Source organism: Nannobrachium achirus (assembly GCF_963921795.1).
Source record: "Nannobrachium achirus genome assembly, chromosome: 4".
Classification (NCBI taxonomy): domain Eukaryota; kingdom Metazoa; phylum Chordata; class Actinopteri; order Myctophiformes; family Myctophidae; genus Nannobrachium; species Nannobrachium achirus.
The window spans coordinates 437,580-452,500 of record NC_137813.1 but is presented as its reverse complement, the minus strand read 5'-3'; the positions used below and the strand labels follow the sequence as shown (position 1 = coordinate 452,500).

Below are 14,921 nucleotides of genomic sequence, written 5' to 3'. Positions count from 1 at the left end.
CATAAAATGGATGCAGACAGACAGATACAGAAATCTCCATATATGAGCATAAATGGACACAGGCAAACAGATGGTCAATACGGGTCCTACAGAGATCTCCATATATGGGCATAAAATGGACGCAGACAGACAGATAACTCCATATATGGGCATAAAAGGACACAGGCAAACAGATGGTCAAAACGGGTCCTACAGAGATCTCCATATATGGGCATAAAGTGGACGTAGACAGACAGATATCTCCATACATGGGCATAAATGGACACACGCAAACAGATGGTCAAAACAGATCCTATGACAAAAGGTATAATGAGGTGCATTCATTCCCTATTGCTCCCGAGTTGGCCATGGCGCCGACTAGACGCTTCTAGTTATTATTAATGGGTTCAAACTTAAAGCCATAACTACTGGAGCAGTTGTTTATTAATTCATATTATGAATGAGTTAAAGGTTTATTAATTCATATTATGAATGAGTTAAAGGTTTATTAATTCATATTATGAATGAGTTAAAGGTTTATTAATTCATTATGAATGAGTTAAAGGTTTATTAATTCATTATGAATGAGTTAAAGGTTTATTAATTCATATTATGAATGAGTTAAAGGGCCTACACCATGCTTTTAAAACTATATTTTTTGTATAAATATATGCTCAAAATTGAGTCTTAGACAGGTTTTAACCCTCAACAATTCTTTTTGTTTGTTCTAGCTCTACTATAATGAGGCTCTCCAGCTGCAATACCAAAACGGCCTCTGTTTGCTCAGGGGCGCATCTAGTGGGTTTTTTCCAGAAAAAAAAGAAGTTTTTTGAAAAAAGACATTTTTTGAAAAAAAAAAATTTTTTTGAAAAGTGTTTTGAAAAAAAAAAAAAAAAAGTTTTTGAAAAAAAGAAATTTTTTGAAAAAAAAAATTTTTGAAAAAAAAAAAATAATTTTTTTGAAAAAATTTTTTTTTTGAAAACATTTGACTTTGACAGTTTTTGAAAAAAACTTAAAAAAAAAAAAAAATTAAAAAAAAAATTTTTTTGAAAAAAAAAGTTTTGAAAAAAAAAAACATTTTGAAAAAAAAAATTAAATTTTTGAAAAAAAAAAATGTTTGACTCTGAAAAAAAAACCGGGAAACTCGTGTGACGTCACATGCGTCAACTCTCAGAACAGCACTGTTCTGAGAACCCGTGGAAAGCTTTTCATCTCTGTCTTCCCAAAACCAGAGAAAGACACAATGTACAGAAATAGGACTTTGTGAGGATAGAAGGTGCCAGTGGGACCCCAAAAAAAGGTTTTAAAATAGAAAAAGTGAAAATTCATGGTGTAGGTCCTTTAAAGGTTTATTAATTCATATTATGAATGAGTTAAATGTTTATTAATTCATGTTATGAATGAGTTAAAGGTTTATTAATTCACATTATGAATTAATTAAAGGTTTATTAATTCATATTATGAACTAGAAAAATATTGTTCCTTCGAAACAATTGTGGGCTCGCTTCAAGCCAGAAAACAATGGCTATAAAAGTACAAAATGTCAAGATCGCAGGCAGTGCTCTCTTTGACATTACTGACGTCAAAGATTGGTCCATTTTGTTCCAAAAATGTGTTGTGCAAAAGTTGACCCGCTGGTGGCGCTATAACAGGCCAATGTAAGAAGGGTGGTATCTGTTCCTTGACCTATTGGGAATGTGCTTGCAAGATTTCACGCACATTGCAGGCTGTGTTCATGATTTGAGGTGTTTTTGGCTTTGGCCACTTTATCGCTGCTTGCAGCTATATTCATTATTATTTTATTTTTTTCGTGTGTGTGCACTTCATAGGCATATTAGATAAAGGTCCTTAGATTGTGTGTAGAATGTTTCATGCAAATTGCTAAAAAAAATCCTAACGGGTTTAAGCGTTTCACAAACTGCTCAAAATGATATAGCGCCCCCCTTTGGTCAATTGGAGTAAGATTGGTTTTAGTGATATTTGGACTAACACTCTACATCTTTGCCAAATGCCATGAACATGTTACTTTGCATGTATGATTTAGAGGCAGAAGAATAATTTGCATAAAACTGCAATATACATTGAATTTATTTTAATAAGCATGTTTCAATTTTAAAGAAATCCGATTTGACAGATCTTTAGATATCGGTCCAAAGTTCATGTAAAAAAAGTTTTGTGCACGTGGAGCGAACATTCCAGAATAAAAGCGGGTTTACGCGTTTTGCAAACTGCTCAAAATGGCGGAAAATTGAAGGGCGGAGCTTACTTAACAACGACACAGATGTCTTCCGCTTGAGTCAAAGCACGCGTGTAACAAGTTGTATGTCTTCAAACGAAACGAGTCATGACTTATGCCCGTTTGAAGTTTGAATTTTCAAACGCTTCGTATAGCGCCCCCCTTTGGCCGATTGGAATAAAATTGGTTTCGGTGATACTTTGACTAACCCTCTACATCTTTGCCAAATGCCATGAACGTGTAACTTTGCATGCATGATTTAGAGGCAGAAGAATAATTTGCATAAAACCGCAATATTTATTGAATTATTAAAAAATAATGTTTCACTTTAAAAGAAATCCGACCAGACAGTTTGACCGTATTGGTCCAAAGTTCATGTGAAAAAAGTTTCATGCGCGTATCGCAAAAATCCCAGGAGGAGATAGATTTTTACTGTTTTTCATATAATTCCGAATTGTGGGAGACCTAAAGGTCAGAGGTCAAAAGTTAGAGGGTAAAAGTTGTTCGGCATGAGGAGACGCATAAGTGTATACAGGTTTCATGGCTGTATGTATAACACAGCATGAGCTATACCTGTTCAAAGATCGCACTTTCGAAGGCTTCCTACAGCGCCACCATTTGGCCGATTGCTATAAAAAATAATAGCACACGTCGCCACTGTAGGCTGAACACATTGATGTTTTTATTTTCATTTTCTCACTAAGTATGTAGGAGTAGAAAGGTGCCAAAGTATTGAGGAGAACTTGATCTAGGAATAAATAAATAACTAGAAAAATATTGTTCCTTCGAAACAATTGTGGGCTCGCTTCAAGCCAGAAAACAATGGCTATAAAAGCACAAAATGTCAAGATCGCAGGCAGTGCTCTCTTTGACGTTACTGACGTCAAAGATTGGTCCATTTTGTTCCAAAAATGTGTTGTGCAAAAGTTGACCCGCTGGTGGCGCTATAACAGGCCAATGTGAGAAGGTTGGTATCTGTTCCTTGACCTATTGGGAATGTGCTTGCAAGATTTCACGCACATCCCAGGCTGTGTTCATGATTTGAGGTGTTTTTGGCTTTGGACACTTTATCGCTGCTTGCAGCTATATTTATTATTATTATTTTATAATTTTTTTGTGTGCACTTCATAGGCATGTTAGATAAAGGTCCTTAGATTGCGTGTAGAATGTTTCATGCAAATTGCAAAAAAAAATCCTAGAATAAAAACGGGTTTAAGCGTTTTACAAACTGCTCAAAATTATATAGCGCCCCCCTTTGGCCATTTGGGGTAAGATTGGTTTCAGTGATATTTGAACTAACCCTCTACACTATTTTGTCATGAAAATGTGACTTTGCTTGTATGTTTTAGAGGCAGAAGAATAATTTGCATAAAAATGCAATATTGTTTGAATTATTTAAAAAAGCATGTTTCAATGTTAAAGAAATCCGATCTGACAGATCTTTAGATATCGGTCCAAAGTTCACGTAAAAAAAGTTTTGTGCACGTGACGCGAAAATTCCAGAATAAAAGCGGGTTTACGCGTTTTACAAACTGCTCAAAGTGGCGGAAAATCGAAGGGCGGAGCTTACTTAACAACGACACAGATGTCTTCCGCTTGAGTCAAAGCACGCGTGTAACAAGTTGCATGTCTTCAAACGAAACGAGTCATGACTTATGCCCGTTTGAAGTTTGAATTTTCAGACGCTTCGTATAGCGCCCCCCTTTGGCCGATTGGAATAAAATTGGTTTCAGTGATACTTTGACTAACCCTCCACATCTTTGCCAAATGCCATGAACGTGTAACTTTGCATGTATGATTTAGAGGCCGAAGAATAATTTGCATAAAACCGCAATATATATTAAATTATTAAAAAATTATATTTCACTTTAAAAGAAATCCAACCAGACAGTTTGACCGTATAGGTCCAAAGTTCATGTGAAAAAAGTTTTGTGCACTTGACGCGAAAATCCCAGGAGGAGATAGATTTTTACTGTTTTTCATATAATTCCGAATTGTGGGAGACCTAAAGGTCAGAGGTCAAAAGTTAGAGGGTAAAAGTTGTTCGGCATGAGGAGACGCATAAGTGTATACAGGTTTCATGGCTGTATGTATAACACAGCATGAGCTATACCTGTTCAAAGATCGCACTTTCGAAGGCTTCCTACAGCGCCACCATTTTGCCGATTGCTATAATAAATAATAGCACACTTCGCCACTGTAAACTGAACACATTGATGTTTTTATTTTCATTTTCTCACTAAGTATGTAGGAGTAGAAAGGAACCGAAGATCCCGTCTACTGATTGCCTGCCTGATAGATAAATAACTAGAAAATATTGTTCCTTCGAAACAATTGTGGGCTCGCTTCAAGCCAGAACATGTTACTTTGCATGTATGATTTAGAGGCAAAAGAATAATTTGCATAAAACTGCAATATTCATTGAATTATTAAAAAAGCATGTTTCAATTTTAAAGAAATCCGATCTGACAGATCTTTAGATATCGGTCCAAAGTTCACGTAAAAAAAGTTTTGTGCACGTGGAGCGAAAATTCCAGAATAAAAGCGGGTTTACGCGTTTTGCAAACTGCTCAAAATGGCGGAAAATTGAAGGGCGGAACTTACTTAACAATGACACAGATGTCTTCCGCTCGAGTCAAAGCACGCGTGTAAAAAGTTGCGTGTCTTCAAACGAAACGAGTCATGACTTATGCCCGTTTGAAGTTTGAATTTTCAAACGCTTCGTATAGCGCCCCCCTTTGGCCGATTGGAATAAAATTGGTTTCAGTGATACTTTGACTAACCCTCCACATCTTTGCCAAATGCCATGAACGTGTAACTTTGCATGTATGATTTAGAGGCCGAAGAATAATTTGCATAAAACCGCAATATTGATTGAATTATTAAAAAAATATCTTTCACTTTAAAAGAAATCCGACCAGACAGTTTGACCGTATTGGTCCAAAGTTCATGTGAAAAAAGTTTCGTGCGCGGAACGAAAAAAACCCAGGAGGAGATAGATTTGTACTGTTTTTCATATAATTCCAAATTGTGGGAGACCTAAAGGTCAGAGGTCAAAAGTTAGAGGGTAAAAGTTGTTCGGCATGAGGAGACGCATAAGTGTATACAGGTTTCATGGCTGTACCTCAAACACAGCATGAGCTATACCTGTTCAAAGATCGCACTTTCGAAGGCTTCCTACAGCGCCACCATTTGGCCGATTGCTGCAAAAAGTAATAGCACGCGTCGCCACTGTAAACTGAACACATTGATGTTTTTATTTTCATTTTCTCACTAAGTATGTAGGAGTTGAAAGGAACCGAAGTTTTGAGGAGAACTTGATATGCTTGCCTGATAGATAAATAATGACAATATCTAAAGTGTGCTCGCCTGTTTACAGGCGAGCCCACAATGACAATATCTAAAGTGTGCTCGCCTTATAGGCGAGCCCACAATGAGTTAAAGGCATAACTACTGGAGCAGGTGTTCACAGCAGTGTGTATTTCCAGTGTGTATTTCCAGTCTGGCAACATTGTTACATAAACCATATTCTCACCACCGCTTTCACTCTCTACTGTAACCTCTGTATAGAGATCTGATAACTAATCTATAAACATCTAATTCTAATCTCTACTGGTATCTGATATACTGTAATCTATATATAGAGATCTAATAACTAATCTATAAACATCTAAATCTAATCTCTGATGGTATCTGATATGTACTGTAACCTCCACTCATATAGAGATCTAATAACTAATCTACAAACATCTATTTCAACCCAATCTCCACTCATACAGAGATCTAATACTAGTAAGACGCCTCAGGGCGACATGTGACCTCTATGACATCTGACATCATACCCTTTTATGCCCATACTTGGAGATCCCTGTCAGTAGAACCAGCCGTTAGTGTGGTATGTGGCCGATGTGGCCTCCATATATGGGCATTCCCATATGAAGTCATGTTAGATATATGGGCTTAACACTTTGCTAGTCGAAATAGAATGGCTGTTGATAGATTAGCCGTGAAATTTCTATTATTGTATTATGATCTGAGACGTAATATTATGTTTATAAACATGAGCCCGCCACCCCTCCTTCTTGGACGGCACCGTTGTTTTTTCTTTTTTTTCAATCCCCAGGTCGTTAGCTCACCGTGATTATCTGGATCTCCATTGGGATAGAGTGGCGTTTCGCGTGCGCGATCGTTCACGTAAATGTCGTCTCAAATAATCCATGTGTGACTCAAGAGTAGATATGAGCATTTTCGCTAGCTTAGCCCCTAGCACTCCTGCTATACTAGCACAAACATATAAACAGAAAATGGACGGCTGCTGGGAAGCCTCTGGGAGGAATGGACCTGACGTCACTTCTGCTTCATGTCAGACGAGCCATGCGCTACCGATGGACGAGTGGTGACTAGGGAAGGTTAGACGATCGCCGATTTTCGGATAAAAATCATTTAGCTGAGACATCTTTGCTAAGATGTCTGGTATATTCCGGTTTTAATATTAAGGGGCTCCCCGTGGCTTGCAAAGTGTTAATATTGATGACACCAGGGAACTACATATATGGGCATAAAAGGGATTATGTTAGTGTGACATCACAGTGAAGCCAAAGCGTGATGTCAGAGCGGCAAATAAATAATGAAGATAACATAGTGTTCTCTTTGTACTGTCTGCGACGGAACTCATCTATCTATAAATGCGACAAATCTCTGTCTGCGACGGAACTCATCTATCTATAAATGCGACAAATCTATGTCTGTATGTAATCCGCGTATGTCGAGAACCGTACGTCCCACCGGCTTCAGATTCGGCACGCGCGTTCCCCGCCGCGGCGCGGAGTGCAGTGCCGGGCCTCGACCCGACGCGTGGTTTTCCCGAACCGGTGCAAAGCGTTCGGAATCTCCTTATGCGGAAATGATTGTTGACATCTGGCTGTTCCGGAGGAAATCGGCGCAAGCGCTGACTCATTGTGACATCACTTCATAAAAGGCTCTGACATCACGTACACCACATGAGTCAATGGGCATAAATGGACACAGGCAAACAGATGGTCAAAACGGGTCCTATGACAACAGGTATAATGGGGTTTGCATTAAAGGGGGAACCGGCACTGGATGCAGACAGAGAGATACATATCTCCATATATGAGCATAAATGGACACAGGCAAACATATGGTCAATACAGGCCCTATACAGAGATCTCCATATATGGGCATAAAATGGACTCAGACAGACAGATAACTCCATATATGGGCATAAATGGACACATGCAAACAGATGGTCAAAACGGGTCCTACAGAGATCTCCATATACAGTATGGGAATAAAATGGACGTAGACAGACAGATATCTCCATATATGGGCATAAATGGACACACGCAAACAGATGGTCAAAACAGGGGGCACAGACAGATACGGAGATCTCCATAATGTGCATAAAGGGACACAGACAAACAGATACAGAGATCTCCATATATGGGCATAAAATGGATGCAGACAGAGAGATACAGATATCTCCATATATGAGCATAAATGGACACAGGCAAACAGATGGTCAATACATAGCCTGGCTCCAGCCAATAGACCCGCCCACTCTCTGAGTGAACTGCATCTCTTGGTCTGGATGTGTCATATGACGTGTCTCTTGCTACCGAAAGCTTCTCAAACCGACCGAAACCGACCAATGAAATCAATGCAATGCGGAGGAGGGGCGTGTCTAACTTTTGAAAATTAACAGAAACAGTGGAGGGAGGGGTGGCTGCGTGGCTCACCAGAGTTCTTAATTGCTCCCTTTGAACTTCAAAAGGGCTCCGAACTGCAGTCATTGATTGAGCCATACAAGTGTCGAATAGCTCGTTAGTGATTCTCTCTAATCAATGAAACATCAAAGACAATGACCTATTTGGTGCATGTCATTGAGGGGAGGGGGAGGAGGGAATGTTTTGTGTGCAAAAGTCAAACACAACCCCTCCCACCAGATCTCTTGTGATTGGGAATTTCACATTTTAAATCCCCTCCCCTTTTCAATCAAATAGAATGGCCACAAGTTCAGACTCAAGCCCCAGTGTAGAGTCTGAAATCAGGCTAGTCAATACAGGCCCTATGAGATCTCCATATATGGGCATAAAATGGACGCAGACAGACAGATAACTCCATATATGGGCATAAATGGACACAGGCAAACAGATGGTCAAAACGGGTCCTTCAGAGATCTCCATATACAGTATGGGCATAAAATGGACGTAGACAGACAGATATCTCCATATATGGGCATAAATGGACACACGCAAACAGATGAGATGAGATGAGATAAGATGACAACAGGTATAATGGGGTTTGCATTAAAGGGCGGGGCATTCATTCCCTATTTACATTGTTCCCGAGTTGGCCAGGGCGCCGACTAGACGTCTAGTTATATAAATAATGAAGATAAAAAAGTGTTCTCACCTTTCAGGCGAGCCCACACTAACTAGAAATACTGTTCCTACGAAACAGTGTGGGCTCACATGGAACACCATGTATGGGCACAAAGATCTACCCTTTAATGATGGCGTTGCTGGTCCCTGATTGGTCTGCGGGCTTAAACAAAGAAGGACACCAACATACATACGCAGCCCAACGCAGTACCTGCGCGCTCTGCTGGCGCAAATAACTAGTATAGAAGATAAGAAGGAACACGTTATTCCAACCAGTTCCTTTCCCCTCCATCAGGCGCCTCGGCTGGCCAGGGGGAGGCAGTATAGAGACCAGGATTACAGGTCCTTTCCCCTCCATCAGGCGCCTCGGCTGGCCAGGGGGAGGCAGTATAGAGACCAGGATTACTGCAAGTTTTTAGTGAGGGTATCTACCCTAGCAGAAATGGGGAGAACATGCAAACTCCACACAGAAAGTCCCTTTCACCAACCTAGGGTGTGGGCGCTGGGGGCGTGTTCTCTCCTCCGCATCATCAGCGTCCCCCGGTGGGAATCGAATCCAGGACCTTCTAGCTGTGAGGAGACAGCTCTACCCACTGTTCCACCATGCCTATGGCCTACATGTCTAGAGATATGACCTACATCTGGCCTACATCTGGCCTAGATGTCTAGATAAGGCCTATATCTGGTCTAGATGGCCTACATCTAAATGGCTTACATCTGGTCTAGATGGCTTACATCTAAATGGCCTACATCTGGTCTAGATGTCTATAGGTATGTCCTACATCTGGCCTAGATTACATCTGGTCTAGATGGCCTACATCTGGTTTAGATAAGGCCTACATCTGGTCTAGATGGCCTACATCTAAATGGCCTACATCTAAATGGCTTACATCTGGTCTAGATGTCTATTAGGTATGTCCTACATCTGGCCTAGATGTCTAGATAAGGCCTACATCTGGTCTAGATGGCCTACATCTAAATGGCCTACATCTAAATGGCCTACATTTAGAATTTTAAACATAGATTGAAGGCCAGCCTGATAAATCAAGCCTCTACATTTAATTCTACCACTTAAAGTGGCCATGCTTCTGCATACGCGCAAGCACGCACACACGAGCGCGCGCGCACACGCACGCGCATACGCGCAGACACACACTTTCGAGGGAAAATTGTTTTTTAGTTTTCTAGTTTGAATATTGTGTTTCAACTTTACTTGTTTATTACTTAAGGTGAGAACCTTGTATAAGCCCTTTATGGGCTTACTTTCTCGCCTGCACATATTTTCATGCTTTTTTTTTAATGTTAACTTGTATTGTTTGTTTTCTTATTGTGCAAATAAATAAATCAAATAAATCAAATCAAAACATCTGGTCTAGATGTCTATAGGTATGTCCTACATCTGGCCTAGATTACATCTGGTCTATAGATGGCCTACATCTGGTTTAGATATGGCCTACATCAGGTCTAGATGTCCTACATCTGGTCTAGATTACATCTGGCCTACAAGCCTTGCAGGACGCGCTGCGATTGGCTAGCGAGTCGCTTGAAGAGATTAACTGCTCACTTCACACTAGGTGTGATTCTTTATTGTGGAAACAGCAGATCTACAAGCTCACAAGCTCAGCATATCCAGGTTAACAGATATACAAGCTCACAAGCTCAGCATATCCAAGTTAACAGATCTACAAGCTCAGCATATCCAGGTTAACAGATCTACAAGCTCAGCATATCCAAGTTAACAGATCTACAAGCTCAGCATATCCAAGTTAACAGATCTACAAGCTCAACATATCCAAGTTAACAGATCTACAAGCTCAACATATCCAAGTTAACAGATCTACAAGCTCAACATATCCAAGTTAACAGATCTACAAGCTCAACATATCTAGATTAACAGATCTACAAGCTCAACATATCCAAGTTAACAGATCTACAAGCTCAACATATCCAAGTTAACAGATCTACAAGCTCAACATATCTAGATTAACAGATCTACAAGCTCAACATATCCAAGTTAACAGATCTACAAGCTCAACATATCTAGATTAACAGATCTACAAGCTCAACATATCCAAGTTAACAGATCTACAAGCTCAACATATCTAGATTAACAGATCTACAAGCTCAACATATCTAGATTAACAGATCTACAAGCTCAACATATCTAGATTAACAGATCTACAAGCTCAACATATCCAAGTTAACTCATTTAGACAATCCTCTGGCAGAACCTCCTTCTGCAACTAAAACAATGTGTGTGTGTGTGTGTGTGTGTGTGTGTGTGTGTGTGTGTGTGTGTGTGTGCGTGCGTGCGTGCGTGCGTGCGTGCGTGCGTGCGTGTGTGCGTGCGTGCGTGTGTGCGTGTGAGTGAGAACAATAGCAGACATGTTATTGTGAAGGGAGGAGTTTGTCTCGGTTTGTTTTGTTTTCTTTATTTACCAGGAAGACGTCAAGATATTCATAATTATTCATTCACTAAGCCTTCCTTAAACAAACCAGATAATGTATTTAATGGTTAAACCAGATAATGTATTTAATGGTTACACCAGATAATGTATTTAATGGTTACACCAGATAATGTATTTAATGGTTACACCAGATAATGTATTTAATGGTTACACCAGGGCAGTCCAAAGAGTTTTCAAAGGAGGCCATGTTATAAAATATTAAACTATTAAAACACCCAAGGACGACTACATCTCCTGAGAAAATGTACTTTCGAACTATCAGAAATATTGAATATCAATAGTCTTTTGTCAGGTGTGTTCTGAACAAAACACTAATAACTCATTATTTCACATTATCAAATCTAAGGAAAAATACTTTGAAATCACCTTTCTTTGACCCTTTCAGAATGAGACAACAGGGAACAAGGAATGCTGACAAATTATACTATGGGAAAATATTCTGGTTTGACGGTGGCGTTTAGAATACAATGTAGGAATGAAGCTGTTTAGAATACAATTTGTCCTCTGGCCGATTTTGGCCCCTGTGCCGCACTTTGGTCAACTGTGCGTTAAACTGATGCTATAGGTTCATTGTTTACCTGTGATCCTATAGTTTACTGAGACGCTACGCTGTCTCTCTGCATTCTATGATCCTATAGTTTACTGAGACGCTACGCTGTCTCTCTGCGTTCTATGATCCTATAGTTTACTGAGACGCTACGCTGTCTCTCTGCATTCTATGATCCTATAGTTTACTGAGACGCTACGCTGTCTCTCTGCATTCTATGATCCTATAGTTTACTGAGACGCTACGCTGTCTCTCTGCGTTCTATGATCCTATAGTTTACTGAGACGCTACGCTGTCTCTCTGCATTCTATGAACCTATAGTTTACTGAGACGCTACACTGTCTCTCTGCATTCTATGATCCTATAGTTTACTGAGACGCTACGCTGTCTCTCTGCGTTCTATGATCCTATAGTTTACTGAGACGCTACGCTGTCTCTCTGCATTCTATGAACCTATAGTTTACTGAGACGCTACACTGTCTCTCTGCGTTCTTTGATCCTATAGTTTACTGAGACGCTACGCTGTCTCTCTGCATTCTATGATCCTATACTTTACTGAGACGCTACGCTGTCTCTCTGCGTTCTATGATCCTATAGTTTACTGAGACGCTACGCTGTCTCTCTGCATTCTATGATCCTATACTTTACTGAGACGCTACGCTGTCTCTCTGCGTTCTATGATCCTATAGTTTACTGAGACGCTACGCTGTCTCTCTGCATTCTATGATCCTATAGTTTACTGAGACGCTACGCTGTCTCTCTGCATTCTATGATCCTATAGTTTACTGTATTCTGGCAGGGGGTGTTACACAGAGTTTGGTGTCTCGGTGAAACATGTTTCATTCAAAGGCTTCCAACTCCAATGTTTCTCAATGTTGTTGTGACTTTTACTCACACACACACACACACACACACACACACACACACACACACACACACCACCACACTACACTACACCACACCACACCACACCCACCTCGAACACACTGGAATGTTGTCCTAGATCGCACGCCCACACACACACACACACACACACACACACACACACACACACACACACACACACACACACACACACAGACAGACAGACAGACAGACAGACAGACAGACAGACAGACAGACAGACACACAGACACACACACACACACACACACACACACACACACACACACACACACAGCCAGTCACACACACTCCAGGCCAAAGGGGGCGGGGTTCCCGCCTTGGAATGGAATGAGCCTGTCAATCATAAATCCAGGAAGTGGTGTGTGACTTAAAGGGCCGGTACGCAACGCAAACACAAACAAGTAAAAGTACCACTTCTAGCTGAAATTATTAATACTCTATTACAAGGAAAAAAATAACAACATCAAAACAGACAATAGCCGTTCTACAAACTCACTCTTCAGCCACAAATGAATACATTAATGTATGTTGTGTAAAATGATGATCTGTAGATCTGCTAAATACCTGTAACTATAGTTTAATGTGTGCTATGTAATTGCGACCGTAGGTCGCATTTACTATCAAACCCTGCACAAAGTGTAAGTCCGTCAGTCAGTCTGTCTGTCTGTCACACCTCACACTCTTGCCCTGCTCATATCTCCGCAACCGTTGCCCCGATCCATGCCAAATTTTGCACACACACTCCTTACCTGCCAAACTACAACCTCCAAGGACCCCCGGAGCCTGGGGGACCCCCAGATGTAAAAAATGACCAAATGTGCTAAACTGACCAAATGACCACCCCAACGGGGCTGCTCACGGGGAATTCCCGGGGACCACCCACTCCTGGTGCTCCAGAACGGATGCAAAAGTGGTGGCGCCCCCAGTGGAGGACCCCCTACACTGCAGCTCACATAAAATGCCGTAACTCCGGCTAGGAGCGACCGGGACAGCCGGGGCCGGTACCTATTTGTCCGCCTTGCCGGCGCGGAGACCCCACCCCTCATTTCTCACATGGCCCTCTTCTAGCGCCACCATGAGGCCGATTCTTGCAAAACACATTTTTGGACACTGCTCCTACAATTGTTGCCCTAAAATCACGCAAATCGGTACACAGTATGTCTACACTCATCCCATCAACATGAATCTCTCCCATATAGCGCCACCTCCAGGCCGATTTTTAAAAACACATTTTTGGACACTGCTCCTACAGATTTTGCCCTAAAATCACGAAAATCACTACACAGTATGTCTACACTCATGTCATCAACATGGATCAGGAAGATTTTGGCAAAACACATTTTTGCCCTATTTGTGGAGATAAGTGACCTACGGTCGCTTATCTCCCGATTAGGGAGTCTTACTGGTGATATGATTTATAATGTTATCTAGTAAACAAATGGAGGTCTGTGTACCCCTAGGGGTAAGCAGTGGTACTGCAGGGGTTACAGGAGAAACAACTAGGAAATGGGATTTATTTAAATGTACTGTTATGGTAATGACAACACATTGACAGTGTCTGTTATGGTACTGACAACACATTGACAGTGTCTGTTATGGTAATGACAACACATTGACAGTGTCTGTTATGGTAATGACAACACATTGACAGTGTCCGGGTGAACTGAACGCTCATTTGTAAATATTGTTAAACCAAATACATTGATAACTTGATTAATACATTGATAACTTGATTAATACAGTGATAACTTGATTAATACAACTGTTTTTGAATAAAAAGCTATTATTTTTAACATCTTGGTATTGGAACTGGACTTTTGATGTAGGTTTTCTAAGCACAATGCTGTAGGAGAAGGGGGTCCTCTGGTCTGTAGTCTAAATAGTTTTAATGCTGTAGGAGAAGGGGGTCCTCTGGTCTGTAGTCTAAACAGCCAAACATAGCTTTAGTTTAAATCTTAAATAAAGTCAAGCCAGACAGATTAGGGTTAGGACAGACAGATTAGGGTTAGGACAGACAGTTAGGGTTAGGACAGACAGAGTTAGGGTTAGGACAGACAGACAGAGTTAGGGTTAGGACAGACAGTTAGGGTTAGGACAGACAGATTAGGGTTAGGACAGACAGTTAGGGTTAGGACAGACAGAGTTAGGGTTAGGACAGACAGTTAGGGTTAGGACAGACAGTTAGGGTTAGGACAGACAGAGCCGTAGAGACGGGAGGAGGGACAGTTTGCTGGTTCCATTCTACTCCCAGCTCCTGAGGGCCTTTGGGCCAGGCACTGACAACACACACACACACACACACACACACACACACACACACACACACACACACACACGCGCACACACACACACACCCTATTGAAGTATCAGACTATTGTTCA

At 40.9% G+C, this 14,921-nt stretch overlaps 1 protein-coding gene across 1 annotated transcript in view; it reads right to left on the bottom strand.

The window, feature by feature from the left end:
- Positions 1-14,921, bottom strand: part of arhgap27l (Rho GTPase activating protein 27, like) — a 77,439-nt gene that overhangs the window by 62,082 nt on the left and 436 nt on the right. The gene's annotated exons all lie outside the window — the stretch shown is intronic.